The sequence below is a fragment of the Hemicordylus capensis genome, chromosome 4 (genome assembly GCF_027244095.1).
Source record: "Hemicordylus capensis ecotype Gifberg chromosome 4, rHemCap1.1.pri, whole genome shotgun sequence".
Taxonomy (NCBI): domain Eukaryota; kingdom Metazoa; phylum Chordata; class Lepidosauria; order Squamata; family Cordylidae; genus Hemicordylus; species Hemicordylus capensis.
This window is the reverse complement of record NC_069660.1, coordinates 129,223,413-129,251,162: the sequence shown is the minus strand read 5'-3', so window position 1 is coordinate 129,251,162 and position 27,750 is coordinate 129,223,413. Positions and strand designations below refer to the sequence as shown.

Here is a 27,750-nt window from a genome sequence, read left to right as displayed (position 1 = left end):
CAGTGTTTTCTGATTATTTGCTGTATATCCCGAGAGTGTGTATCATAAGCAGTGTTCCCTCTAAGACCGATTCCCAGATGTTGTTGACTACAACTCCCATAATCCCCAAGCAAAAGCCACTGCAGCTGGGGATTCTGAGAGTTGTAGTCAACAACATTTGGGAATTCCTCTTAGAGAGAAGAGTGATCATAAGTGATCAGAATAATCATTATTTTAGGTGTCTTCTTCTTCTTCTTCTTCTTCTTCTTCTTCTTCTTCTTCTTCTTCTTCTTCTTCTTCTTCTTCTTCTTCCTCTTCCTGAGAAGTAATTTTCCTCGATCCAACACCTTACCCTTATAAAAGGCTTTCTTGGTAATTTCCATAAGGTAGCTTCTTCCCAAGAGCTATGTTTTCAAAGTGTTGCCTTGTCTATAGAAAGCATTAAGATTTCCTCAATTTCTACGAAAACTAGAGATATGAACGAACCGGTTCAGTGCCCCTTTTCTGGATCACAGAACTGGTTTGGAATGCTGGCGTTTGAGCTGGTTTGGAGATGGGGGGTCCTTTAAGGGGCAGGGAAGGTGCCCTTACCTGCCCACTGCTTTCCCCCCACTGGTGCTCTTACCAAAAGTGTTGGCGCAGAGCTGCAGCGTACCTTCCTGCAGCCCCGTCAGCGTCATACTGGAAATGGCTGTCCTTGGTAAAACCTACTTTTACCAAGCAATCAGTCACAGATCTAACCACAGGCTACACAAGAGGCCAAGAGTGCTTAGGCTCATGCTAAAGGTTCATGCCCTTGATAGGCCAGGTTCTTAAGTAGGTCTCTTGTAGAGGGTGAGAGACAAGCAGACTCTCAACCAGCTGCCATAGATAACCCAGTGACCCTTTGCTCCCTACAGCCACTGCCCTTGGCAAGCCAGGTTCTTAAATAGGTCTCTTGAAGAGGGTGGGAGACAAGGAAACTCTCAACCAGCTGCCACAGATTTCCCAGTGATCCTTTGTTCCCTGCAGAAAGGGATGTTCCCAGTAGGGATGTGCACAGAAATGGGTGAGGGAAGTTCAAAGGTAGAGGGGTCAGACTTTAAGGGGAGGGGAGGGAGCACTTACCCCTCCCTCCGTTTCCCCCCCACCGGTGCTCCATTATCAAAGGCTCCTTCAGGGCGGCAGCATACCTCTCTGCCACCCCGTCTCCTATAGGGACCAACATTTCATCCCTGAAATGCGGGACGTCCTGCGTAATGAGGGACAGTTGGCAACCCTACATTAGTGCAACATGTGTATACACGTGCCCAGTGCACGTACACACACCAGGTACAGTACTTCCTGGTACTTCCAGGCAAAGAGGGGATGGGGCGGCAGGGAGGTATGCTGCTGCCCCGGAGGAGCCTTTGATAATGGAGCACCAGCTGGAGGAAAGCGGAGGGACGGGTAAGTGTATCCACCCCACATTTAAACTCTGAGCCCCCCTGCCTTTGAACCGGCCGAACAGTCAGTTGTTTGAACTGGTTCGGAGGCTCTTAAAAGGGCCTCCAAATGAGTTCGTGTACATCCCTAGTTCCCAGTATTCTGGACCAAAACAAGTAATAGAAATCTGAAGGGATTCTGTCATATTGGATGATGAAAGATGAGGCTGATGAAAGTGACGGACAATCCTCGGTACCAGTAGAACAGTTCCTATGCCAGAGAACTCAAGACGTAGGGGTGGTGTGTGTAACAAGAGACTACCTAAAAGACTTAAAGACTTTGTCACTTGATTTTAAATCAATTCAATTTTTGTTTGTGTTAAAGGGGTGGGATGAGTTGCATCCTATCCAGTTATCTTTTGTAGTTTGTACATTTGAACATAAGAACAGCCCTGCTGGATCAGGCCCAAGGCCCATCTAGTCCAGCATCCTGTTTTACACAGTGGCCCACCAGATGCCACTCGAAACCTATAGGCAGGAGTTGAGGGCATGCCCTCTCTCCTGCTGTTACTCCTTTGCAACTGGTACTTAGAGGCATCCTACCTTTGAGTCTGGAGGAGGCCTATAGCCCTTCGACTAGTAGCCGTTGATAGACTTCTTCTCCATGAAGTTATCCAAACCCCTCTTAAAGCCATCCAGGTTGCTGGCTGTCACCACATCTTGTGGCAGAGAATTCCACAAGTTAATAATGTGTTATGTGAAAAAGTACCTCCATTTGTTGGTCCTAAATTTCCTGGCAATCAATTTCATGGGATGACCCCTGGTTCTAGTGTTATGGGAGAGGGAGAAGAATTTCTCTCAATCCACTTTCTCCACACCATGCATGATTTTATAGACCTCTATCATGTCTCCCCGCAGTCATCTTTTTTCTAAACTAAATAGCCCCAGGTGTTGTAGCCTTGCCTCATATGAAAGGTGCTCTAGGCCCCTGATCATCTTAGTCGACTTCTTCTGCACCTTTTCCAGTTCTACAATGTCCTTTTTCAGATGTGGTGACCAGAATTGTACGCAGTAGTCCAGGTGTGGCCGCACCATAGTTTTGTATAAAGGCATTATAATATTAGCTGTTTTATTTTCAATCCCCTTCCTAATTATCCCTAGCATGGAATTGGCCTTTTTCACAGCTGCTGCACACTGAGTCAACACTTTCAACAAGCTGTCCACCACGACCCCAAGATCCCTCTCCTGATCAGTCACCGACAGCTCAGATCCCATCAGTGTATACTTGAAGTTGGGGTTTTTCATCCCAATGTGCATCACTTTACACTTGCCAACATTGAACTGCATTTGCCATTTTGTTGCCCACTCACCCAGTTTGGAGAGATCCTTTTGGAGCTCATCCCAATCCATTTTGGATTTCACTACTCAGAAGAGTTTTGTATTGTCTGCCAATTTGGCCACCTCACTGCTTACCCCTAGTTCTAGATCATTTATGAATAAATTAAAAAGCACTGGTCCCAGTACAGATGCCTGGGGGACCCCACTTCTTACTAACCCCTGCTAACAGGGCAAAGAGGCAACTTTTCAACGTGGTGATTCTCTTTATTTAGCAGGGGGAGAGCAACTGGCCCTATCTGCCCCTAGCACAGTACCTCCAGTGACTGTTGCTGGTGTCCATCTTATGTTTCTTTTTAGATTGTGAGCCCTTTGGAGACAGGGAGCCATCTTATTTATTTGTTGGTTTGTTATTTCTCTTTGTAAAGCGCTTTGGAAACTTTTGTTGAAAAGCGGTATATACCGTATTTTATGGACTATAAGACTCACTTTTTTCCTCGAAAAATATCCGCCAAAATTCAGGAGCGTCTTATATGTTTTAACAGTTTAATATGTTAAAACTCTGAAAAACTGGATTAAAATTAAGGTGCGTCTTATAGTCCGTAGCGTCTTATAGTCCGTAAAATACGGTAAATATTTGTTGTTGTTACTTCCCTCCATTGTGAAAACTCTCCATTTATACCTACATTCTGTTTCCTGTCCAACCAGTTAGTAATCCACACATGTACTTGTTCCCTTATCCCATGACTGCTAAGTTTTCTCAGGAGCCTTTGATGAGGAACTTTGTCAAAAGCTTTTTGGAAGTCCAGGTATACTATGTCAACTGGATCACCTTTATCCACACACTTGTTGACACTCTGAAAGAACTCCAAAAGGTTTGTGAGGCAAGATTTCCCTTTGCAGAAGCCATTTTACCTGCAACGAACATTAAGCTAACTGGCCTTGTTGTGAGCCAGGCCTGATTTGTATATTAATTATGCTCATTAGCTAGCATACAAAATTAGGCCTGTTTCATCAGTGTCACCAAGTGACCAGTTCTTTTATATAGTGACCATGTAGGATCTGGGCGCGAGGAAGAAAGGAGATCAAACCAATCCTAAATGATTCAATGGGCTTTATTGAGTATAAAAGAATAACAACATCAATCTAACTGAGCAGAAAGCAGAATATTCTATCAGGATTACTAACAATATTTCAACCCTAGCCAGCAACAACATTCACCCAGTGTTCCTAACTAACATATTGGTGTGTATTAAATCTTCCTAGAGCCTAATAGAATTCAGATATCGACGGAAATGCAGGGGGTAAGGAAGGCTGAGGGCTGGCATGGTTTGGGGAGATCAGGAATTAGGAGAGGGAAGGAGGGGAAAGGATGGAGGGATCCAAGGCTTGTGGGGTGGCATATTACCCGGATCAGAGGCTTGAGAACGGTGAATCTTTCAGCTGAAGGAGCGAGGCTGTGGCTAGGGACAGGAGCTTTTAGAGTGATGATCAAGCATGCAGTATGCTCAGAGCAAGGCTGAGAGTCAGAGCACCATGGCTGGGGAAGTCTTGACTTCTCACTGTGCAGCAGAAGTCACAGAGAGTTCCAGTCCATGGACAGAGTTCCTGCTTGTTGCCCCGTGGCTTAGCAGCAAACTCTGGGATGGCTCTTGAGCAAGTATGCTTGTTAGGCAAGATTGCTAGCTCTCTGTCCCATAAGCCTCATTCTTTATAGTTGTATCTTCCTTTGATCTCTCATAGAGTCTGTTCAAAATATCCTCATCCTTCCTGTGTCCCAAAAGGTGACAACTTGCTGTTACCTTCTGGGTACAGGTTGAACTCGGAAAATTAGAATATCGTGCAAAAGTCCATTAATTTCAGTAATGCAAATTAAAAGGTGAAACTGATATATGAGACAGACGCATTACATGCAAAGCGAGATAAGTCAAGCCTTAATTTGTTATAATTGTGATGATCATGGCGTACAGCTCATGAAAACCCCAAATCCACAATCTCAGAAAATTAGAATATTCCATGGAACCAAGAAGACAAGGATTGTAGAATAGAACAATATCGGACCTCTGAAAAGTATAAGCATGCATATGTATTCAGTACTTGGTTTGGGCCCCTTTTGCAGCAATTACTGCCTCAATGCGGCGTGGCATGGATGCTATCAGCCTGTGGCACTGATGAGGTATTATGGAAGACCAGGATGTTTCATTAGCGGCCTTCAGCAATTCTGCATTGTTTGGTCTCATGTCTCTCATCCTTCTCTTGGCAATGCCCCATAGATTCTCTATGGGGTCAGGTCAGGCGAGTTTGCTGGCCAATCAAGCACAGTACACTGTATACTTTTCAGAGGTCCGATATTGTTCCATTCTTCAATCCTTGTCTTCTTGGTTCCATGTAATATTCTAATTTTCTGAGATTGTGGATTTGGGGTTTTCTTGAGCTGTACGCCATGATCATCACAATTATAACAAATTAAGGCTTGACTTGTCTCGCTTTGCTTGTAATGCGTCTGTCTCATATATCAGTTTCACCTTTTAATTTGCATTACTGAAATTAATGGACTTTTGCACGATATTCTAATTTTCCGAGTTTCACCTGTATGTCTTTTAATTATTCAGCCAGTCCAGAGGGATCTGAATCCCATCTTCTGTAAGCTGTAAGCTTAGAAGGGGAGGCGGGGGGGGACATTGCCCAAAGCAAATCTGCATCTTTTGAGTTGCAAATAGGCCCCTTCTCTTGTCCCAGATTTGTCAGCCTGGTCCCAGAAGGTGTTAAAAGTCAGGAGTTAGTGAGAGAATTAGTTCTGTTTGTGTGAGACAGCACTTACATTGTTTCTTGTGTACCTCTATCTAGTGTTTAATTTTAACAAGAGAATATTTAAAGTAACATAAAAAGGGGTACATGTGTGAGGCGAGCTAATCAATACATTTGACTGAGGCAGAAGCATCCTGTCAGTGAAGTAAGGGGATTACTGGACAGCAGGTTAATTTCAAGCAGTGTGAGACTGGTAATTAAGTCTGACCCATTGTGTCTCTTGTGAGTTCCACAAACACTGATAAACAATGCTAGATTACCCCTGCCTTTACAAATCATTTACCAGGCAGTCATGAGATCTGTGTGTCATGTTCACCTCAAGTTCAGGCATTTAATTGAACTCTTAATATAAAATGAAATCAGACACAGGCCTGAATTCCATATACTTCTGGGCCGGTACCTCTGGGTCTAATATGTTGGGGTGCCGCCAACAGCCTGTAATTTCCCAGATAGCCCCTGGATCCCTTTTTAAAAACCGATGTTACATTTGCTACTTTCCAGTCCTCCGGTACAGAGCCTGATTGCAGGGATAAGTTATATATTTTAGCAAGGAGGTCGGCAATTTCACATTTGAGTTCTTTGAGGACTCTTGGATGGATGTCATCCGGCCTTGGCGATTTGCTTTGGTTTTTAATTTTTGCAGACAGTTTAGAACATCATCTCTTGTCACTTCTGACTCAGTTCTTTATTAGCCTCCATCTCCGAAAAGCCTGCTTCAGGACCAGGTATATGCTCAGTTTGTCCTGAAGGGGATCCTGTAGAGAGTTACATTTTCGTTAAATCCACATAAGATTTCCTTGTGTGTGTGTGAGGGAACAGCAGCTATAAAACAAACCCACCTAAAGTATGATCATGGTACAGTCCACTCTACCACCTCAACACTTTACCACTTTAGTCCATTGCAAGTTAATACCAGGCCCAAGTGTAGAGTAAACAAGTAATGAGAACCCAAGTACTGAGCATGTATGTATCAAGTCACCCTAGCTTATACAACTCTAGATGCCATAGAGCATCTTTTTCTCTTACAGGGCCAAGTCACTTTCTGTGTATAGATTGCACTTGTTTTGTGGGAGTGAATTTAAGCCTGGTCCTAATAGGTTTAAAGAAGAATTTTTATATTTTGCTTTCATGATCATAGAAAAACTTCATCATTTTAAACTTTTTAATATATACTCTTAAGATTCATTGGAATTCAGCCAGTGCAAGCAAACTCCAGGATCTCTGCCATCACTAGACATGTGCTTGGCAGTTGAAGAACCAGGGGACATGAAAAGGTGGTCTTAGCCCATGACTGGAGGCTAAAGGTGGCAACCTCTCTGTGCAGTTTCAGCCATTACATAGCAAGCTTTAAGTGACTATTGTGAAAGTTCCCAGTTACGTTTGTTGTAAAACACCTCTCATGCAGAAGACTGCAAATTCTAAATGTTACACAATTTGTTCAGAGGCGCTCTTATCCCTGGACTTTGGGGCCAAAGTCCAGGGCCTCCACACCCCCTAAAGGTAAAGTGTGCCGTCAAGTCAATTTCGACTCCTGGTGCCCACAGAGCCCTTTGGTTTTCTTTGATAGGATACAGGAGGGGTTTGCCATTGCCTCCTCCCGCTCAGTATGAGATGATGCCTTTCAGTACCTTCCTATGTCGCTGCTGCCCAATAAAGTACCAGCTGGTATTCAAACCGGCAACCTTCTACTTGTTAGTCAAGTATTTCACTGCTGCGCCACTTAAGGTGACTAGCCACACCCCCTGGGGCCCTTCAAATCCTCTTTAGTTTGTCCTGGGTGGTGCGGTTTGTGCCCTCAAGAACTTAAGTGTTAAAAAATAATGTTTAACTTTGCGGGGGGAAGGGGAACGGCACTCCAAAGGCCTTTAGGTCCAGGCTCCAAAATTAACTAGGTACACCTCTGCTTGCATTTACAATGTACTATTAATAACAATAAAAACAATACAAAAATGTTTAAGAAAAACCTAGGGAGTATCTCCTATGGTTTCTGTTTTCCCAGATTATCTATAATAATATACAACTAAGACTGCTTGGCTGTTTGACCTGTAGGAGTGGATCTTCCTTCTTAGGTGACTTTGATGGTGAAGTTCATTCATTAAGTATTTTGAAACTACATTTAAGTAGCTGAGAAAGACAGCACTGTTGTTAGCTAAATTATGTCATGGTATAAATGATAAATTCTACCTCAGAGATCCTTGCACAATTTTTATGTTTCTGTCTAGTGGAGTGTACCAGAATGAAGCAAATGACAGTTAAATCAAGCCAGTGGGGGTTTTCACATCTTGGATAGGGCTTAAATTGCTTTTAACCCTCACTTATTACAACAATAGTGGCTGACATTCTGATTAAATTACTTGTCGGAAGTGCCATTGAAATTACATAGTCCTTTATAGTAATTCCTGAGGAGTACTACTATGTAACTTAGTTGGGATGTCAGCTATTGTCATTAAATGAAGATTACGGGGGGGGGGGAGGCAATATCTAAATCTGGATTCTGGCCAATATAGGTCCCCCCCCCTTTTAATTACAAACAGATGTAAGCAAAACTGCTTTGAACTATGCTATTCAGTGGCTAAATAGAATTTTGGGGGTTTACATTCCACTCAGACCTATGAATGACTATTTATGATGTAAATTCTTGTTGCTCTACTGGCTAAAGACCAAACTAGACAAGATGGGAAATACATGAACGCATCTCCAGTGTCTTTAAACTTCTATAAAAAGCAGCTGTGTGGGCGAGGGTTGATCTATATTGGTAATGTAGTATGGGGAAGAGTTTAACCCATTTCTCCCCATGCTGTTTTCCCAATGAAAGTTTGTTGTGATTTGCCTAGGAAAAACTTACATGCACACACACTTTTTTCCTAGTGAGGCACATAGTCATTAGAGGGGGCAATTTTCATTGGGAAAACAGCACAGAAAAAAGTCCCCCACCCCTGTACCATAGTCCTGACCTCGATCTTCCCTCTTCTATGGCTGCTACTGTATTTATAGAAAAATAAAGGGACTGGAGATTCACACATCTCTATCATCTCTTCTAGTTCGGTCCTAAGGTAGAGCATGAAAATAACTGGAGAAACTTCCAAATTTCCAAGTATGAGAACATTGTAAAACTTAGGTCTACAAAGAGAGGCAAGAGGTTGAGTAAAAGTAAAACTACTGAATCATGAAGGAATATATTGCACCAAAAAGAGAGCATCATTGACACTGAGTTAACAAAATTCAGTTCTGAAGAATGGTTTTTTAAACTTAAACCTTTCCTCTCCCCAATTCGCCACAACGAGGGAGACAGCAGGGATGCTGCTTGGGCAGAAACCAGTCGTCATAATCAAGAGCAGCGCTGCGGCAGCAGGGGCACCCCGATGTCCTCTCTCATTGCTAGGCTTGCGTAGCATGTTTGCCAATACCTCTTCCCACCTTAAAGTAAAGGTAAAGTGTGCCACCGAGTTGGTGTCGACTCCTGGTGACCACAGAGCCCTGTGGTTGTCTTTGGCCCTAGACTCTCTAAAACTAGTAGCATTTTAAAAAAACAAAACAAAAAAACCTGGAGAAGTTGAGAAATTCAAATTGGAGGAATTTGTTTGGAATTTTTGCATGCAGATTTGGGCTAGAATAATTATCAGGTTCATTCCTGCTTCTTTGACAGCTGCTAATACAGATGTTACATTTCTACCAGTGTCCAAGCATGAAGATTACTCAAATATGTGACTTCTTTATTGAAAAAGTCAGCATAATAAATCAGCTTTGTAGTAGAAGATGATAGAGAGATTTTTTTAAAAAATCACCAAACACTTTCAAGAAAGAAAGAGATTGCTAGCCATGGTAGACCTAGAGAGAGAGAGTACAAGCTGCAACAGGAGGCACTGGAGCTTTGCCCTCACCATTATTCATTTCCTCATATTCTAGATCAAGAAGCATCATTTTCTTGTGTCACTCCTTCCCAGCTGTTTTGAAACTACCATTTCGCCAACATTGTGGTTTCATTTTTACCCTTTCCGTCAGCCTTTCATGTTGTGCCTAGGAGCTGCCAAGTCAGTATACAGGGAGGAGTAAAGATGAACCAATGAGAAGTAGGAACAAACCAACCTAAATACAAATAGTTTGATATGTTTACATGACATTTACATATTTAAGTTATTAAATTGTTATAAAGTACTTTATAAGTGCCTGGTGCAAGGGCAGCCCTACCATGAGGTGAGGTGAGGCAGTTGCCTCAGACAGTAGATTATGAGGCACCCGTGAGGTGGCAAGATGCCCTTCTGCTCCCTGCTTTTAAAAGCGGGAGAAGGGAGCACTTGGGGGTGAGGTGGCAGGGCTGTCCTTAGAGAGCCCTGGCAGGGTGTGGGGCCCAGGGCAAATCAGCCAGTGTGGGGCCCCCTTCCAGTTAGCTATAATGGGGATTTAAAGAGTGGGGCCCGGGGCGGTTGCCCTGCTTGCCATGCCCTAAGGATAGCCCTGTGGGGGTGGCATTTGGCACCTTAGGTCAAGTCACACAGAGGCCTTGAACCACCACTAGCCTGATGTCCAGGCAGTTCGGAGCCGTCCTATTGCCTTTGCACTCATTCCAAGAAGCCTGGAAGCTGGTTGACTTTCTCTCTGCCCAGCTCACTTCCACTACTGAAGTTGAACTGGGAAAACTTCACAAAGCTGCCAAACACAGTGAGCTAAGGCAGCAGTGCTGTGGGGCCAGGTTTACTTGTCTTCCCCACACACTCACTTTGGTGAAAGAGGGGGACGTGGAGCAGGACCTTCTCAGTAGTGGTGCCTGGACCGTGGAACTCTTTCTACTGTGAGGTCTGCTTGGTCCAGTCATTGCCAGATTTTACGTGGGCTTTTTATTCATTCTCTTTTGTTTATTGCCTCTCTGTCCTTGTACTGTTTTATGACTCAAGTGTTCTGAAGTGTTCTCAGCGCCCTGGTTTTATGTGTAGATGCCTGTCTCCTTTTTAATTGTTTCAAATTGTGTTTTTACTTATGAAATTGTTTTTATTCAATGTTGTGAGCTGCCGTGATTATCCCTTGGATGGGCCAAAAAAAATGAGATACAAAGGACATCAATTAATTAATTGATGACAATGATTTACCAGAGGCAATTATTTCCAGAAAATAAGGATCTTCTAGACACCCTTATGACTGCACTGCAGCCCTGCTTTAAATATTCAGTATTAAGGGAATTATTTTTAAAAGACCCTGTGCAAAGTGCCAGAGAGGAAGGAGAAGATTTTACATGATGGAAGTATGAATGAGTCAGATTTTTCCACCCATTCACCTCTTCACTCCACATTGTCTTCCTTTGTTTCTGTTAAAACTCCCCCCCCCCCTTTTTATAGAAAGAGTCAAAAAGCCTAACCAGAGAAATAACAATTGAAAGGATAAAGGAAGGTGAGAAGACCTGCTTTGTCTGTTTTATTCTGTCTCATTATTATGTTGTTGCCTTTTGGGATAATTAACCTTGTTCTTTTATGTGATTCAAAGTGTGGGAGAGGAAGAATTTTTGTTTAACTCTCTGCAAATATGTATGTAATCTCTTCATTTGTCTCTAAATCTCACTGTTTTGTAAGGACATGCATTAAGTGACTTCATATTGGCGCCTATTACTAGGAGGTTTGAGGCAAGGCAGCTTAGCAAACCTCAGGCACCACGGCACAGCACATACAAATGTGGCATCTAGAGAACAACAGCTCAGTGATTGCTTTATAGCAATTCCACCCCCTGGGCCCAAGGCCACTGCCTCCAACCACTCCTCCTCTGCAATGTTGTGCTGTCCTTCCTGCCTCCTCTTTTCCCTCTGAGTCATCCTAGGAGTGATCTCCAGTTTCTCCATGTAGATAAAAGAGCCCCTTCCTTTTTTGCATGGAGCAGTATTTCAAGAAGCAGCCAGACTGCAAGAGTAACAGCCGCTGCTCAGTGCACTGGGAAGGAGGGCTCTATGCTGCAGGGGTCAGCAGCAGGCAGGATGTATCTATTGCCACAGCTTTGCCACAGTATCTATCTAATAGTATCTATTGCCACAGCTTTGGGGCAGGACTAGAGGAGAGCATGCACTTGTTGGCTGAGAAGAAGCCAGGGGGCCAGCTATGTGAACAACTACTGCATGAAGTGGAGGAAGTTCTGGGTTGCAAGTTCCCTCCCCACCAAAAAAATGGCCACTGCCCCTTTTCCTCCTTCCCTCTTCCCCTCGGGGTGTTCTCTGACATCCAGCGTTGCTGCTGTTCCAGCTTCACTCTCTGACCCATTGGTGCCAGAGCAACTTAATCATTTCCCATTTCCCCAGCACTGCAATTCTGCACTCCTCCACCCCTGCTAGGAAAAACATCAGTGGGACCATGGAATTCACAAAGCTAAAACAGCAGTAGCAACAGTGGTGGCAGGAGTTCCAGACATCATTGGCTCTCTGATTCCTGGGATGACATGCCTCCCTGTGAAGAGAACTCCAGGGTACCAATCAAAGCTATGGGGAAGTAAGATATATGTAAACTCTGTGATCTGTGATTGTAATAGCTAATATAGGAATACGGTATTGGAACAAAAGCTTGGCACGTTTGACCTCCTTTAGGCAAGTACCTGGCCCATCTGATGTGGAGCTGTCACCCTGGGCCAATAAACTTGTTACACCTCCTGCATCCAGATCTTCCATCAAATGCTCAGAGGGGTGGAGATGTGGTCAACAAGCATGCTAGCGTTGGCGGCAGGGCTAGTATGCATAATCCTGTTCCCTACTCTGTGCATTCACTGAATGCACAGAGGGGAATATGTGAAGACTCCTAATATAAGAACTTGTCCCTAGGAATTGTATATTTTTGCCTTCAGACTATATGACTGTCAGTTACTAGCCTCCTTATTAGAACTCCCTCCCATGGCAGGAAACTGTTTGCCAGCTCTCCCAGAAATAAATATATGTTACTGGATTAATTTTGCCTCTAGGTAATGGCAACCAATGGTTCGAATCTCCACTGCTACTATATCGGGCAGCAGTGATATAGGAAGCTGCTGAAAGGCATCATCTCATACTGCACGGCAGTGGTAAACCCCTGCTGTATTCTACCAAAGAAAACCACAGGGCTCTGTGGGCATCAGGAGTCTAAATCGACTTGACGGCACACTTTACTTTTAATGGCAACCAAAATGGCGCCTATACACATGGACTTCACCAGTTGGAGTACACAGAAATCAAATTGATTACATTATTGGTGCAAGGAGGTGGAAGAGCTCAGTTAATATGTGACTGGAGGCACATATTAATCAGCAAATATGTGGAACAGATCACAAACTGCTTGTGTGCAAGTTCCAAGTCAAGCTAAAGTGGAAAAACAAAGCTATCCAGCTTCCACAATATGATCATGAGAATGTACTACCATTTCAAGGAAAACATCAGAAACCACGTTGAAGTTCTCTATCTCATTGATAGGGAACCAGAGGGACTGTGGAATGAAATCAAAGAAGTTATTAAGAATAAATGTCAAAAGAGACTGCCAAAGACCAAGAAACAGAAGAAAGCAAAATGGATGTCAGAACAGACAGTGGAAATTACCAAGAAGAGGAGAGAAGCCGAAGTCAAGAAAGATAAAGACCTCAGGAAGGAAGTTAATAGGGAATTTCAGAAAACTGTTAGAAGAGACAGGGAACAGTATTACAATGACATCTGTAAAGACCTTGAGGATGGAAATGGACACGGAAAAACAAGGAAAGTTTTCCAAAAGATCTCTGAACTCAGAAGGAGGTTCCAACTTCGAATTGGTATGTTAAGGGATGCCAAAGGACAGATAGTAACTGATTCAGAGAAGATCAAACAGAGATGGAAGGAGTATACTAAAAATCTGTACAGCAGGGACATCAACGTCCAAGATACTCAAGAAGGTATTCCCTACTTTCAAGAACCTCTAGTACAGGAAGATGAAGTTAGATCAGTACTCTGGTCATTACCAAGTCGGAAGGCTACAGGAATTGATAGAATAGCTACAGAAATATGGCAAGCAACAGAAGAAGAATCAGTCAAGGCTTTAAACAAACTATGCAAGCAAATTTGGAGAACAACACAGTGGCCCACAGATTGGAAGAGGTCAGTCTACATACCCATACCAAAGAAAGGACACTTAACAGATTGTGTAAACCATCGCACAATATTCACATGCTAGCAAAATAATGTTCAGGCACATCCAGTGCAGATTAGAGCCCTATGTGGAAAGGCAAATGCCGGATGTTCAAGCTGGTTTCAGAAAAGGCCGAGGAACAAGAGACATCATTGCTGATTCACACTGGATAATTGAGAACACCAAAGAATACCAAAAAGAAGTCAGTATGTGCTTTATTGACTACAGAAAAGCCTTCGATTGTGTTGACCATATCAAGTTGTGGAATATCCTTAGGAAAATGGGCATCCCAGAACATCTCATTGTTCTCATGAGAAACCTATACACAGGACAGGAGGCCACAGTCCAGATGGAACACGGTGAAACAGACTGGTTCCAGATTGGCTAAGGAGTAGGACAAGGCTGTATACTTTCTCCTTCTTTATTCAATTTATATGCTGAATATATACTGAGAGAAGCTGGATTGGAAGAAGATGAGCATGGTTTTAAAGTTGGAGGAAGAAACATCAATAACCTGCACTACGCTGATGACACCACTCTGATAGCTGAGAATGAGGATGATCTGCAAGCTTAGTAATAAAAGTCAAGGAGCACAGTGAAAAAAATGGGCCTACGACTAAATGTAAAGAAAACTAAACTAATGTCAACGGGCACAGCAACCAGTCTCAGAATTGATAATGAAGACACTGAAGTGATGGATAGCTTCTACCTTTTAGCATCAACAATCAACAGTAAAGGATCCAGCAGTCAAGCTATACGCCGCAGACTAGCACTTGGTAGGGTGCAATGAAGGCCTTGGAAAGGATATTTAGATCTTGTGACGTGTCTATACCTACAATGATGAGAATTGTTCGGACAATGGTTTTTCCCATGACACTCTATGGATGCGCAAACTGGACTTTGAAGAAGCAAGATAGAAAAAGTATTGACACTTTTGAACTTTGGTGCTGGAGAAGACTTTTGAGGATACCATGGACAGCCTGGAAAACAAACAAATGGATCATAGAACAAATCAATCCAGAATTTTCACTCGAGGCACAAATGACGAAGCTCAAACTATCATACTTCGGACACATTATGCGAAAACCCAGCTCTTTTGAGAAGTCCATAATGCTGGGGAAAGTTGAAGGAAAGAGAAGAAGAGGACAACGAGCAGCAAGGTTGATGGACTCGATTACGACAACAATGAATGCACTACTGAGAGATCTTAAAGGCCAAGTTGAAGACAGATCATCCTGGAGAGAATCTATCTATGTGGTCACTAAGAGTCGACACCAACTTGACGGCACTTAATCAATCAATCAATGGCTAACACACCATGCAGAAAACAGTCCATCTAAGAGAGAGGCACATGTGCTGCTCTAATGCACTCTACAGCTTGCTTGTGCTATAGGCAGGGATGCTCTGTGCCTACTAAGCAGTGTATGCATCATTGCAGTTGCAACATTATTCCCATTGGGAATGATGAGAGTACATTTCAACCAACTTAGTAGGTGCGGAGCAGCCCTGCCTCTGCAAGTAGCACAGGTGGACTGTAGAGTGCATCCCAGCAGTGTACATACAGATCTCTCTCTTAGATGGACAGATTTCTGTGCAGCATGTCAGCCACTGATATGATTTGTAGTAGTGGTGGACTGGCCAGGGTGTCAGCTTGCCCGATGGCAAGTGGGCCCCCTTAAACATTAGACAATATGTTTACAATGTTAATGACCTTTTAGTAGTTTGAAAATATAAGTTCCAATATTATTACTGTATGCAACTAAAATTTACATCACATTACTATTTTAATAAAAAAATTAATAAAATCATTTTTCGAGGATACTTTATATTTAAGAATATTATGCTCAGCCAGCTGGGGGTGCCTGGCGGAGGGCAGCAGGCGCTGGTGAGCCTCTGGCAGCATGCCCGCCGCGGCCCCTGCCCGCCTCTGCCGCCTCCTGCGGCAGTTGCTGCCACCACCCCGCTGGCCATCATGGGCCTGATGCCGCTGAGCGACACCATGCAGCTGGCCCATGAGCAGATCCTCTGCGAGTCGCTGCTCAACCCCTACGCCCTCAACCTGCGAGCTATTGCCCATGCCCACATTGCACAGACAGCAAATATTTTTCATTGTGTCGGCCTCCTCAGTTTGAGTGTGCTTTGTCAGCTCTTCACTTCGTGCTTGCTTTGTTTTATGTGTTTTATAAAATGTATTTAATTAATATTTTTAATATACTGTGGCCCTAATATACTGTGGAGACAAAGGGGGCCCACGCACAACTATAAGGCTATCATATACTGTGGAGTGTTAAAATTCAGCAAGGAATTCTGCAGCATGCTCCCCTTGCAGTCAATTGTCTGCATTGATGTCTCTGGGATAGTTTGCTCTGGACTGGGGCTCTGTAGGTGCTGTCTACCCTTCAGAAGTCTGAGGCCTACTTCTTATCCCTTGATCTTATAAGTCCTGCCTGGCAAGTGGTGCTTCTTTTGCACCGGATCTGGCTTAATAAGGGTGACTTCTGCCCCTCCAGCCCACACTCACTCATCATTCACTCCCATAGGTTCCATATAATCCCTGTTCAATTCCTCCTGCACCTTCCACTCTGGCTGGGCCTTCAGGAAGTGCCTCCTCTGAGACAGGATTCTCTGGGGAGCTTTGTTCAGTGGCTTGACTTGGAAAAAGAAAAAAAGAAATGGAATGGAATGGAAAAGAAAAAAGCATAAATCTGGATAGCTGAAATGCAAAGAGCGACAAGAAGCAGAAAGGCAGGAATCAGCCAAGCAATGCGGTCTATTACATATTTTATAATACCACAACCACCATCCACATCAATGTACAGTTCCGCAACAAATAATCAAGAAGTAAGAAACAATACTCATGGTGATGATGCAATGACTTGTGAGTTACAAGAACAGGAAAGAGCTACTTCGAATGTAGAGACAAATACAATTGCATCCTTTACTCACCAACCCAGGCCCAGTACTTCTTCTAGCCTCATTGTTCCAGTATCTTTACTACCTGTAGTTGCAACATCTGAACACATAGCTTCAACTAGTTACAGGGAATCAGATATACCTTCAGGCATAAATGACTTGGTTTCTGAAGCACATCCTATAAATGAACCTACACAAGAAAATGCAAGATCAACTGCTGGAAACTTCCAATATCCATCACGAGCAAATCTGAAACAGTTTTTTGCTGAACATCCATTTCAGCCACTTGATGATCTACCATTTGATGCTCGTTTGTATGAGAGGAAAATTATGAATGACTCAGTCCCAAGAAAATGGCTAACATATAACAAAGAAAATAGATGCTTATGTTGTTCATACTGCTTGGCCTTTGAGTCTCCCAACACTTGTAATCCATCACCCTTTGTACGTGGCTTTAGTGACTACAGGCGTCTTAGCCAGAGCTCGGCTTTACACGAATCGACAACAACACATGTAAGAAGTGTTCAGCAATTTATCAGTGTGGTTAATGATGGCACCTTAGATAATTTTTTTGCATCTTCACTAATTAAAAAGAGAGAAGAAGTGTTGAAGCAGAGGAGCATTGTCATGAGGATTATAGACATCATTAAGATGTTAGGCAAGCAAGCACTTCCTTTTCGAGGTCACAGAAATGAATCAGCCTACACTCTGGATAATGAGGTTCTGAATCATGGCAATTTTTTAGCTACAGTGCAGTTGATGGCAAAATAATGACCCCATTATGGCAGCTAACGTTTCTGCAGTACAAAACAAATCTACACAAAGAATCAAACGATTAGAACAACAAGGTAAGGCTCAAAGTAAAGGCTGTGGTGGACTTGTTACATACCTGAGTAAAACAACTATTAGCAATAGCAATAGCACTTACATTTATAAACCGCTCTATAGCTGGAAGCTCTCTAAGCGGTTTACAATGATTTAGCATATTGCCCCCAACATTCTGGGTACTCATTTTACCGACCTCGGAAGGATGGAAGGCTGAGTCAACCTTGAGCCCCTGGTCAGGATCGAACTTGTAACCTTCTGGTTACAGGGCGGCAGTTTTACCACTGCGCCACCAGTTTTACCACTGCACCACATGTTAATCCAAATTATGAAGAATATGATACAAGAAAGAATTAGTCATGAAGTTTCTCAAGCAAACTATTATTCTATTCAAGTTGATTCAACACAAGATAATTCATCCATCAATCAGTTTAGCATTATTATTCGGTATGTGCTTAAAGGTGTTATCTGTGAGCGACTACTTTCAGTTGTGCCAAGTTATGATGGTACAGGACAGGGACTTTTTGATCTATTGACTGAAATATTACAGCATCTTAAAATTGATTCCTAAAAATGTTTATCTGATAGTACAGATGGAGCTGCAAGCTACCATGGCCAGTATAATGGTTTACAAAGTAAAATTACTGATGTGGCTGATCAACATGTTCATATATGGTGCTATGCCCACATCTTGAATTTGGTGATAACTGAAACAACAAAATGTTGCGTGCCTGCAGTTTCTTTTTTCAGTTTGGTCCACAATTTAGCAACTTTTGTGAAAACATCATACAAGAGAATGGCTGTATGGATAGAAGTTGTTGGAAAACATCTAGGACAAGGAAAAATGAAACGATTAAAGCTAATTGGTGAGACAAGATGGTCAGGAAAATCCAATGCAGCAACAACTATATTTGGACGTTTTGATGATGTCAGTACTTTTGTAAATCTATTGACTTGCTTATCAATGATAATGACATTTGATAGCGATCACAGCAAGGCGTTGGAAGTTGTAAACAAATGTAATGACAAAATTTCACAGTTGAATATGGATGAAAATCAAACATTGGAAATTGACTCTTTGGAAACAGCATTGCCAATTAAGAGGCAGAGGAAGAAGAAAAGAATGGCAGATGAGCTTATAGATGATGAAGGAAATTCCTCAGATTCTCTAGCTGATTTTCGAGTAAATGTGTTTAACCTAATAATGGACTGCATTATCCAGATTCATGCTTTGTACAACACAAAAAGTTGTATAAGGGTTTATCCTGCTTGGACCCAGCAAAGTTTAAAACTATTGCAGAGAAGGGCCTTGAAGATGAAGCATTGGGAGGTATTATTAAGCTGTCTCCACAAATCAGCAAAGATCAAGTAATATTGGAATTGTTTTCTTTTGCTTTGAACTTTGATGTATTAAAGCTATTGCTTAATGATGGTGAGAATATGGATTCCAGTTGCAACAAGTGTAAAATTTGTAGCACTTGCCCATCGTGTGTACTAAAAATTCTGGCATCCAATGGACTTCATGACAAGGCATATGATAACCTTTATGAACTTTATAAAGTCATCATTATCAGTTACTCAAGTCCAATGTGAGAGGACATTTTCAAAGCTAAAGATCATAAAGACAAGGCTAAGAAATTCACTGTCTGAGGAGAACTTGGAATCATACATGTTGCTATACATTGAAAAGGAATTGTTAGATGAATTGGATGCAGAAGCAATTATTGACAGATTCGCACAATCATCTAGTGAACTCAAACGATTGCTCTTAATATAGTGGACTTCATGAAATATGCTTTTGAACTACCTGTTAATGTGTAAAATGTTCAGTACAAACTATTTAAAAATATCCACCATTTTTTTTAAATTTAAAAATTAAAAATTCAATTATAACAATCTGTACTGTATACTGCCAGTAATATGTACAATATATGTACACTGTAATCACTAAAAAATAAACATTTATTTCACAAAAATTTTAATTGTACCTTTTTTCCACGTATGTATTTTTGAAAATTGTATTTATTTCTTATAAAAAGTAAATGATAGCCTTATAGATGTGTGTGGGCCCCCTTTGTCTCCTGGCAACCAATATTTTTAGACCCAGTCCGCCACTGCCCCAGTGAACACAGAGACAGGCACCTAGAGCACCTGTCTCCTGGCGGAATTCCCCAATGCATTGCACATGCTGTGTGGTGCATTGTGAGATCTCCGGAGCTCTGCACTGCAGAAATGCAGGGCAGATCATTTGGGTGTGCCCTCCGCACTCCCAGAAACATTGGAGCAGTCATCGGGGGCCGGGGAGAAGGTGCATTAAACCAGCCTTCCCCTCCCACTGCCCCACCTGCCTGGTCATGTGAACAACCTCAACATATAACATAATGTAAGGTAACGGTAAAGTGTGCCGTCAAGTCGATTTCGACTCCTGGTGCCCACAGAGCCCTGTGGTTTTCTTTGTATGAGATGATGCCTTTCAGCATCTTCCTATATTGCTGCTACCCAATATAGTACCAGCAGGGATTTGAACCAGCAACCTTCTGCTTGTTAGTCAAGCATAAAGTGTTAACATAAATCCCTTCCATTCAGTTTGACAAGAAAAGAAAACACTGACAAAGTATATGTTTCTGAGACATGACTCTGTGACAAATAGCATAATTGCCATGGCAGGAAATAGCAGCACCAAAACTTCCCCAAAGACAGACACTCTGATAAACTCACTGAAATATCAAACCCTAAGCATTTGGGCTTCTAAAAATGGATGTAAATTGAATGAAACTATAGGTGTTCATAGTAACGATAGCAACTAAACCTCTGTATAAACCATGGCTTGGATTTTTTGTTGAGAATGATAATTTATAATGTCCGAGAATTCAGCGTTTGGTCATCCCAATCAGAGGTGCCAAGAACAATACAGCTAGGGAGAGCTGAAGCATAGAGTTCACTGTAGTGCAGATAAAAGGATTGTACCCGTATCCCACTAGCCTGAATTGCTGCCAGCTAACTTCCTACATGCTGAATATAAGTTGCTGAATAGATGCTGAAGTAATATTTACTTTGGACGATGCCCTTGTTGTTGCTCATGCACAGTAATTGAATAATGAGAGTGATAAAGCAATTGTGGACAGCAAGTGTTTGGTTCTAGTGCCCCTTTGGGGATTGCAGCTGTGTCAACTACAGAAAATCAAATTCAACCACACCAAACATATTCCTCTAAGGCTTCATCACAGCAGATGCCTTACTGTGAGAAAAACCTTTGGGCAGGACAGTCTGGGTTTCTTGAGAAACACAGTTTCTCAGCTGTCTTTTTGAAGCAAAGGAAAGAGAGAGAAAATATTTATTGTCCCTTGTCATTTAGGGCAAGTCCACACCCATGCTTCTGGTCGGGTGCTGTAAAGCAGTAGCCTTTATCCATTCAGCCTCAGGACCTACATCTAATCTGAACCTGCTGCAAGGGATTCTCCTCTCTCTCCCTCTCTCTCTCTCTCTCTCTCTCTCTCTCTCTCTCTCATGTTTTTTACTATTTATCGTTTCATTTCTAAACTGCCTTTTGTCTTAGAAGCCCACAGCAGTGTCCAGCATTCTTTAAAAACATACAACAATCTTCAAATATGCAGCAAACACTAAAACAATGGCTGGCATACCAAGCAAGGATGCACCGGTGCAGCAAGAGTGCTGCCTAACAGAACTTCCCAATTAACTGCACTGGGTACAGCAGGGAAGTGGCAATTATTGATGTCCTCCCCTCCCCCTCTATGGCACCTGGAAATATGTCCCTGATGGTTGCATTGCTCTTGGGGACATATTTTGGGGTGGCACTGAGGGCTTCCTGGAGAAGGGGAGGGTGGAAAACATAGCCACTTACCTGCTGCACCAGCGCAGTTACTTGGCAAGATCTGTTAGGCTGCTCTCTTACTGCACCAGTGCATCCTTGCCTGCTCCAAACAGGCAGCAGCAAACACAAAATAACTTAGACCAAATGTCTGACAAACAGGGAGATCTTTATCCATTTCCCCAAAATCTGAACAGATGGAGCAGGAGCAGGAGCATAGCTAGGGGAGAGGGTGGCCATGTTCATGTTCACCCCTCTCCCTGAAGGACCCTCGAAGTGAGGGAGATAATTAAGAAAATAGGGAGGGGTGGAGCTGGAGGTCCGTCAGGAGCTGGTGGGCCTGGGTTCTTTGAACCCATCTGCTCCATTATAGCTACTGCCCTCAGATGGTGCATGGATCTCTTCTAGGACTAAGTTCTACTGCACCAGTGCATCCTGCAGGCTATCACACCCATAACAAATAATCACACCCAACATGCCTCCCAGGTGTTGGGATGCAAAAGCAAAGCCCTTGTCCTGGTGGATCTCATCAGGATTTCTCTTGCCTATATGTCTGCCTTTCTTCTTCTCTCCTCAGCAGGCAGAAGAATTATGTAATCTGTCATGATATACAGTACAATGCTGGCATGGAGAGGTCATGTCACGATTACATTGAAGGCCTTTTATGTTCCTAATAGCTGGCAAAATGAAATGTGGCTGGAAGCGTACTAATCATGTGACATAATGAATGTTTTCCAGGGTTGAGTGAGTTCATGAGAGCCAACTTACAAATGTTCATTTCCAACAGCCCTAAGGGAATTCCCAACCTATCACAACCAATATTAACTTGAGTTCAGTGGGTTCCTTGAGCATTCTGTGTTGTGTTTCTTTTCTGAGCAGTCTACTGACAAAGTCATCCGATGATACAAACAGGAACTGAACCATACTTTACTATCATGCTATAGCAATCACTTCAGAACTCCATCACAGGTCAGTATTTAGGGTCTTACTCATTAAAAAGAAGGGCAACATCCTGTTACCAAAAATACATATTTCTTTAGAAAGTATGTTAGGAGTGCTGCAGAAAATAGCTTCCTCTTCAGTGAGTCTTAGCCTATAGACAAATTTCCTGTGATATATGTGCAATGGTGTCATTCCATGATTACACACACTGCAGATATAAAAAGAGAAATAAAGATGTTTTGTATTTTACGCAATGTGGAAGTCTCAAAGCATAATTCTGTGTCAATCTTGGTTTTTTGTTTTTTGTTTTTTTAGAAAAACTGCTAGTTGGGGGAGAAATCCGAGTCATGATCACAACATGGGAGAAGCGAAATGGAAGCAGCTATTGACAATGGCCGCTTCCCTCCTGTGGCAAATTGCAGCTTTGGGAGAGTGGGGATTTCTTCAGGAACATGGTGTAAGTGGGAAGAGTTAACCTCCTTGTTCCCTATGACACTGTCCCAATCAAGATCCCCCTGACAGCTGGTTGTTGTTGTTTTTTAAAGAAAGACCAGAGCGTAACATTATGCACCCAACTCTCCATTGCTCAGAGTCCCACAGACATGTTCTAGATTATGTGTTGCAGAAGGCTTCTAGTCTCTGCAGTCCCTGAAGACCCCTGAAGCCTCCATTCTGGTTGTGGGAGATGGCATTCCAGTGCATCGACCTTTTGCACCAACTATCCTAATGACCACTAGGGGCATTGGGAGTAGAGGTAGTTAGTGAGGGTCCCCTTACCTGTCCCTGATTCTATGACCCCTGCCTCGACTCTTCAGGTATTTCCTGTAGCAAGTCAGTTCTATATGGCAGCTTCCTATGCTCCTTGGAGAGCAGGTGGGAGCATCTCTCTCTCTCTCCCCCCTCCTATTCACTATGTAGCTCATAGTTAGGATAGGTCTTTCCTATCTAGAATGTACTTAACCTAATAAATCTTATTTACTTTATACTGCACTCCATTCTCCATGCTTGTTCTTGACTAACTGAAACAATAAGACTGTGCACTACTATGTAATTGGAGTGGGTGGGCAGCTTCCTCTTGGTGCTTTGCTAAACAATCACAAATTACAAAGCATAATTATATGTCAATCTTGGTTTGTGTGTGTCTGTGTGTGTTTTAACTGCTAGTTGGGGGAAGAATCCAAGTCATGATCACATCCTTGACTACAAGTTCTAGAAGTGAAAGAGTCCTCCTGTAGGTAAGTAGTTTCTTCTTGGACACAGGCTTGGAAACTACTACCAAACAGCACTTCAGCTCCTCAGGAAACCCTGTTTCCTGTCCAGTGATTTCACTCTCGCCTTTGCCTGGCCTCCCATCCATCTCTCAAAGATAGCTTTCTTCTACCACCTTCTTAGCTTCAGCATTATGTTCAACACTCATACAGTCTGGGTACAGTGTACCCAGTAGCAGATCTCTATGCAGGTACAGTTATTCACATGTTGAATGCAGGTATAGCAATACACTTTTTATCTTTATGATTTTGAGGGATCTGTACTAGGTTCACTGCACTTCTAAAATGAATACACATATAGTCATTCACACAAAAACATGTATAGATGTACAGACATCTGAATGCAGGTACAACACTGGCTGTTCTCATGTGCAGCCTAACCCAGGCTAGGGAAGCCCAACCTGGGTTAGGCTGTGTGTGAGAACCTCCAGGATTGGGCCCAATCCCTGAAGGGCAGTGCTGCTGCCTAGCCTGGCTTTTTAGCCTGGCCATTAGCCAAGGTTAAAGGGGCGAGCACTCCCTTAATGTGGGCTTACTGCTTGTGTGTGACCTCGGGCTACTTCCAGCCCATCCACACACAGAGACAGGTGCTTAGAGAGCACCCATCTCCTGGGGGAATCCCCCAATGCACTTTGCTCGGTGTGCATAGGGGCGTAACTAGGGAAAATGGCGCCTAGGGCAAGCACTAAAATTGCGCCCCCGCGTCCCCCCTCCAAACATCTGACATGCATCTTTCAAAAGACTTTTATTTTACCATAATATTACCTAAGCAGGGTCCACCCTGGTTGCATATAAATGGAAGACTTGATGTGTGAGCACTGTAAGATATTCCCTTTAGGGGATGGGGCCGCTCTGGAAGCAAAAGCAAGCATAAGAAGAGAGAATGAAAACATGTTGCTCTCTAAGGCTGTCCAGCACACCATCCTAACAGTTTGTTCACACAAAAAAGGTGGATAAAGTTCCCCCAACAACAGTAGCTATTAGGCTAAGATGCACTTCAATTGTTTCAGTTGAGAAACCAATGTATGCAGGAAAGCACTATGTCCTTAATTCATCAAAGAATGTAAGAAAGGAAAAAAAGGGGGGGGGGAGTCCACCTTCTGTACAGTTGCAAGCCACACTAATAAAGGGGACTGTGACCTGAACTGGAAGGTTATTAATAACACTGGCCAAAGCCCAGGTCTATGTTCTGAAAATCTCTGCTTCTGACTGACTTAAAACAAAAACCAGAAGGGGAAAGAATGACCACTGCAAACACAAAGGGAGTTGACTATAACAGACATTAAGGGTTTTTGTTTTTTAAAAATTATTTTTAAAGCCCTTTGCGTTCCCTTCAACCCCACTACTTTCAGTTTAGTTTCACTATTCCGTTTAGTTCCACTGAAGCTAAGGGCCACTAAATAAAATAGAATAATAATTTTAAGAAGTCAACTGGAGTCTAGCTCATGCCTCTAGTCTAGAGTGGAGGAATGCGGAAAAGAGGTTACTGTTCACCCTCCCTCAAACCATCTTTTCCAACATGAGTACTCTCCCGCTACCAAACGAAACAATAAGCAAGGTGCAAAAAAGGGTTTGCGGGGGTAACGAGGACTGGGGGGGCTTGCCTCCATGACGGAGGTGAGCCAGGAGTGGGGTGAGTGAGTGGCGGAGCGGAGCGATTCCCCGCCGTGGGGGCTGCTGCCTGGGTGGCATGGAGCACCGGCTCTGTTTACACACTTAAAGAAGCCGCCCGCCTGCCCACCTACCCCCAGACTCAGAGGCACGTTCACAGGCAGTGCAGCAGCAGCAGGAAGCATTGCGCCCCGTTGCCCCTCAAGCAGCAGGCCCTGGCTGGCTGCCGCCATATTGGGGGAGGACGGACTGAGCCCGGACTCAGGCACCACGTGGCAGATGACAAGGAGGAAGAGACTCGATGGGCCGCACAGGCAGCTACCAGGCCAGCCTGAGCCACACCACCAGCGGGCGCGGACCACAGCAGCGCGGCTCCCCTCACTCAGAGTCAGCTCTCGGGCAGCAGAGCAGAGCTGGGCAGATAGACTCAAGGGGAGGGAGCTTCTTCTCGCCGCTGCCTGCCCCTGCCTGTGGCGGCCAAGCGCTCACCTGCCACCTGGATTCTGCCCGGCCGGCCGGCCAGCCAGCCCTCAGGACCTGGTGCGGCACGCCACGTGCAACCCCACCAGGCCAGCAGCTTTAGCCGGAGGGGAAGGGGAAGATAGGCTCTGCGCCGCCGCCGCCCTTTCTCGGTCGCTCCACTTGCGCCACTGCCCGCGCCGTCTTCTGACTCCTGACTTCTGCCTCAGTGTCGTGAACTGATAGCCCGGCTATCCCGACAGGATTTACAACCCCCGGAGAGAGAGTAAACAGAAAGCAGCAACGAAACTGGATGAAGGAAAATAAAAGGCTCGCAAAGAAAACAGTAAAATGAATTAAGTCCCCTGAACTGAAACTAGGTACCCCCCTCTAACAATAACTGAGTAATAAGTGGAAGAAAAGACAAAAAAAGGAATGAAACAGGCAAATGACACAGAACAAGGAATTAAGGGAACAATACAGGGAAGTACAGACAAGACAAACTGGAACATGGAAAAGAACATGGTCACCCCCCCTGCCGCCCCCACCCCCCCAGCTGAGAGACTCACCCCCTGAGGTGAGCCACAAGATGCCGTCCCCCGCCACCACCGAGACACCCCCCTATGAGCCCTGTTTGTAACCTTCCCAGACCCCCCTCTTCCCCTTTCCCCCAGTAAACTTAATTAAAAGAAGAAATAAATGATAATAATAAATAATAAACACACACACCTGGATGCTGCACCAACAGACTTTATTGTTGTTGTTGTGATCACTCTGATGATCGTCGTCGTCCTTCCTTCTTCCTTCCTCCAAGTCCGCGCACGCTGTTGCAGGCCCAAACTGAAGAGAGACTAGAGCCGGTACTGCAACCTGCAGCAGTACATGCAGAGGCGTATCTAGGGAAAATAGTGCCTAGGGCAAGCATTGAAATTGCGCCCCCTGTCCAAACATCTGACACCCATCTTTCAGATAACTTTTTACCATAATATCAGCTGAAAAATACAAGTCTGAAGGTCACATACAAGTCATATATCTGAACATGTGTACAGCGACTTAAAACATGTATACCTGTAGCCCCTTCAGGGGGCTTCATAAAGGCCATGGGGGGTCTGCAAAGGTTCCCCCTCCCCCCTGCTGGCCTCTAGGGCCTCACAGGGACCATTTGAGCATGTGCGGTGGACATTTTTTTAAAGAAAAATTTAAATGGCAGCTGAAAACAAAATGGCCACCACAAATGCTCAAATGGCCTCTGTGAGGCCTGGTATGGCCTAGGGCAGGGGTGGGGAACCTTGGCACTCCAGCTGTTGTTGAACTACAACTCCCATCATCCCCAGCCACAATTATTGTGGCTGGGGATGATGGGAGTTGTAGTTCAACAACAGCTGGAGTGCCAAGGTTCCCCACCCCTGGCCTAGGGCCTCACAGAGGCCATTTGAGCATGCAAGGTGGCCATTTTGTTTTCAGCAGCCTTTAAAAAATTTTTTAAGAAAAGGCGCCTCCCTTCAAGTGGCACCCGGAGCACGTGCCCTGCCTGCCCTACCCTAGATACGCCCCTGAGTACATGTAAGTGTATGAGATCTTTTGCCTCGCCTGCCCTGCTTCTCAAGTGCGAGGGGGTGTGTGCCAGCCAGGATAGACCGCGTGACTCATCCGGCCAATGAGTGGGCAGCAGCAGTGCGGTGCCCAGAGTTAAGCCACAGCAGCACTCTCGGGGCACCGCCCGTGCCAAACAGCCCAGCCAGCTGCATGCATAACTAATTTTTTTTGTGTTGTGGGGGTAGGGGCTGGTGCCGGGGGGGGGTGTCATTTTGCACCTCCTCTCGAGTGGCGCTCAGGGTGCCTTCCCCCCCTGGTTACACCTCTGGATGTGCAGTGTGTTGTGGTATTCCCAGAGGCTGGGATGTATGGGAGAGTGGATGGTGCTCCCATCAACATTTTGCCCATCATCTGGGGGTGGGGGAAGGTGAGTAAAGCGAAACTTTCCCCCTGCCCACCTGATCGTGAGAACGACCTCAGTGTCTAAATAAGGCTAATGACTAAGTCCCCATCTTATACCTCTCTGAGCCCTTTATGTAGTCTGGTACTCAGAACTGTCACTGAACCAGTCTGTGGTGATCATCTGTTCACTCTTCAGCCCACTGGTTTTCCATTTAGAACTGTCACAGCCTACAGAATGTTGACCAACTGACCAACTATTTTTAAAATACCTTTGTATTGTAATCCCAGTTCCTTGGTCAATTGTGGCTGGTTTCACTCAATTACAAGGATCTTGATTAAAAATTTAATCA

General features: G+C 43.9%; 1 protein-coding gene and 1 long non-coding RNA gene across 20 annotated transcripts in view; one reads left to right on the top strand and one right to left on the bottom strand.

The window, feature by feature from the left end:
* SLC44A3 (solute carrier family 44 member 3) overlaps window positions 1-27,750 on the top strand; it is a 215,791-nt gene that overhangs the window by 92,289 nt on the left and 95,752 nt on the right. For 15 of the 18 annotated variants that reach the window (XM_053244977.1, XM_053244983.1, XM_053244986.1 and 12 more), the window contains 3 exons: window positions 10,856-10,907; window positions 22,440-22,581; window positions 23,289-23,359. The gene's annotated coding sequence lies outside the window, so the exon portion shown is untranslated. The remainder of the gene's footprint in view (window positions 1-10,855; window positions 10,908-22,439; window positions 22,582-23,288; window positions 23,360-27,750) is intronic. The other 3 variants (XM_053244988.1, XM_053244978.1, XM_053244989.1) reach the window with 1 other exon arrangement.
* LOC128322868 (uncharacterized) lies at window positions 5,284-26,725 on the bottom strand. Of its 2 annotated transcripts, XR_008306039.1 has the most exons (4): window positions 26,192-26,725; window positions 25,493-25,771; window positions 24,158-24,244; window positions 5,284-6,280 (listed from the first exon to the last, which is right to left on the bottom strand). It is a non-coding gene; the product is annotated as an uncharacterized LOC128322868 (long non-coding RNA). The 2 variants fall into 2 exon arrangements; XR_008306038.1 differs by lacking the exon at window positions 26,192-26,725 and having other exon boundaries at window positions 25,493-25,975.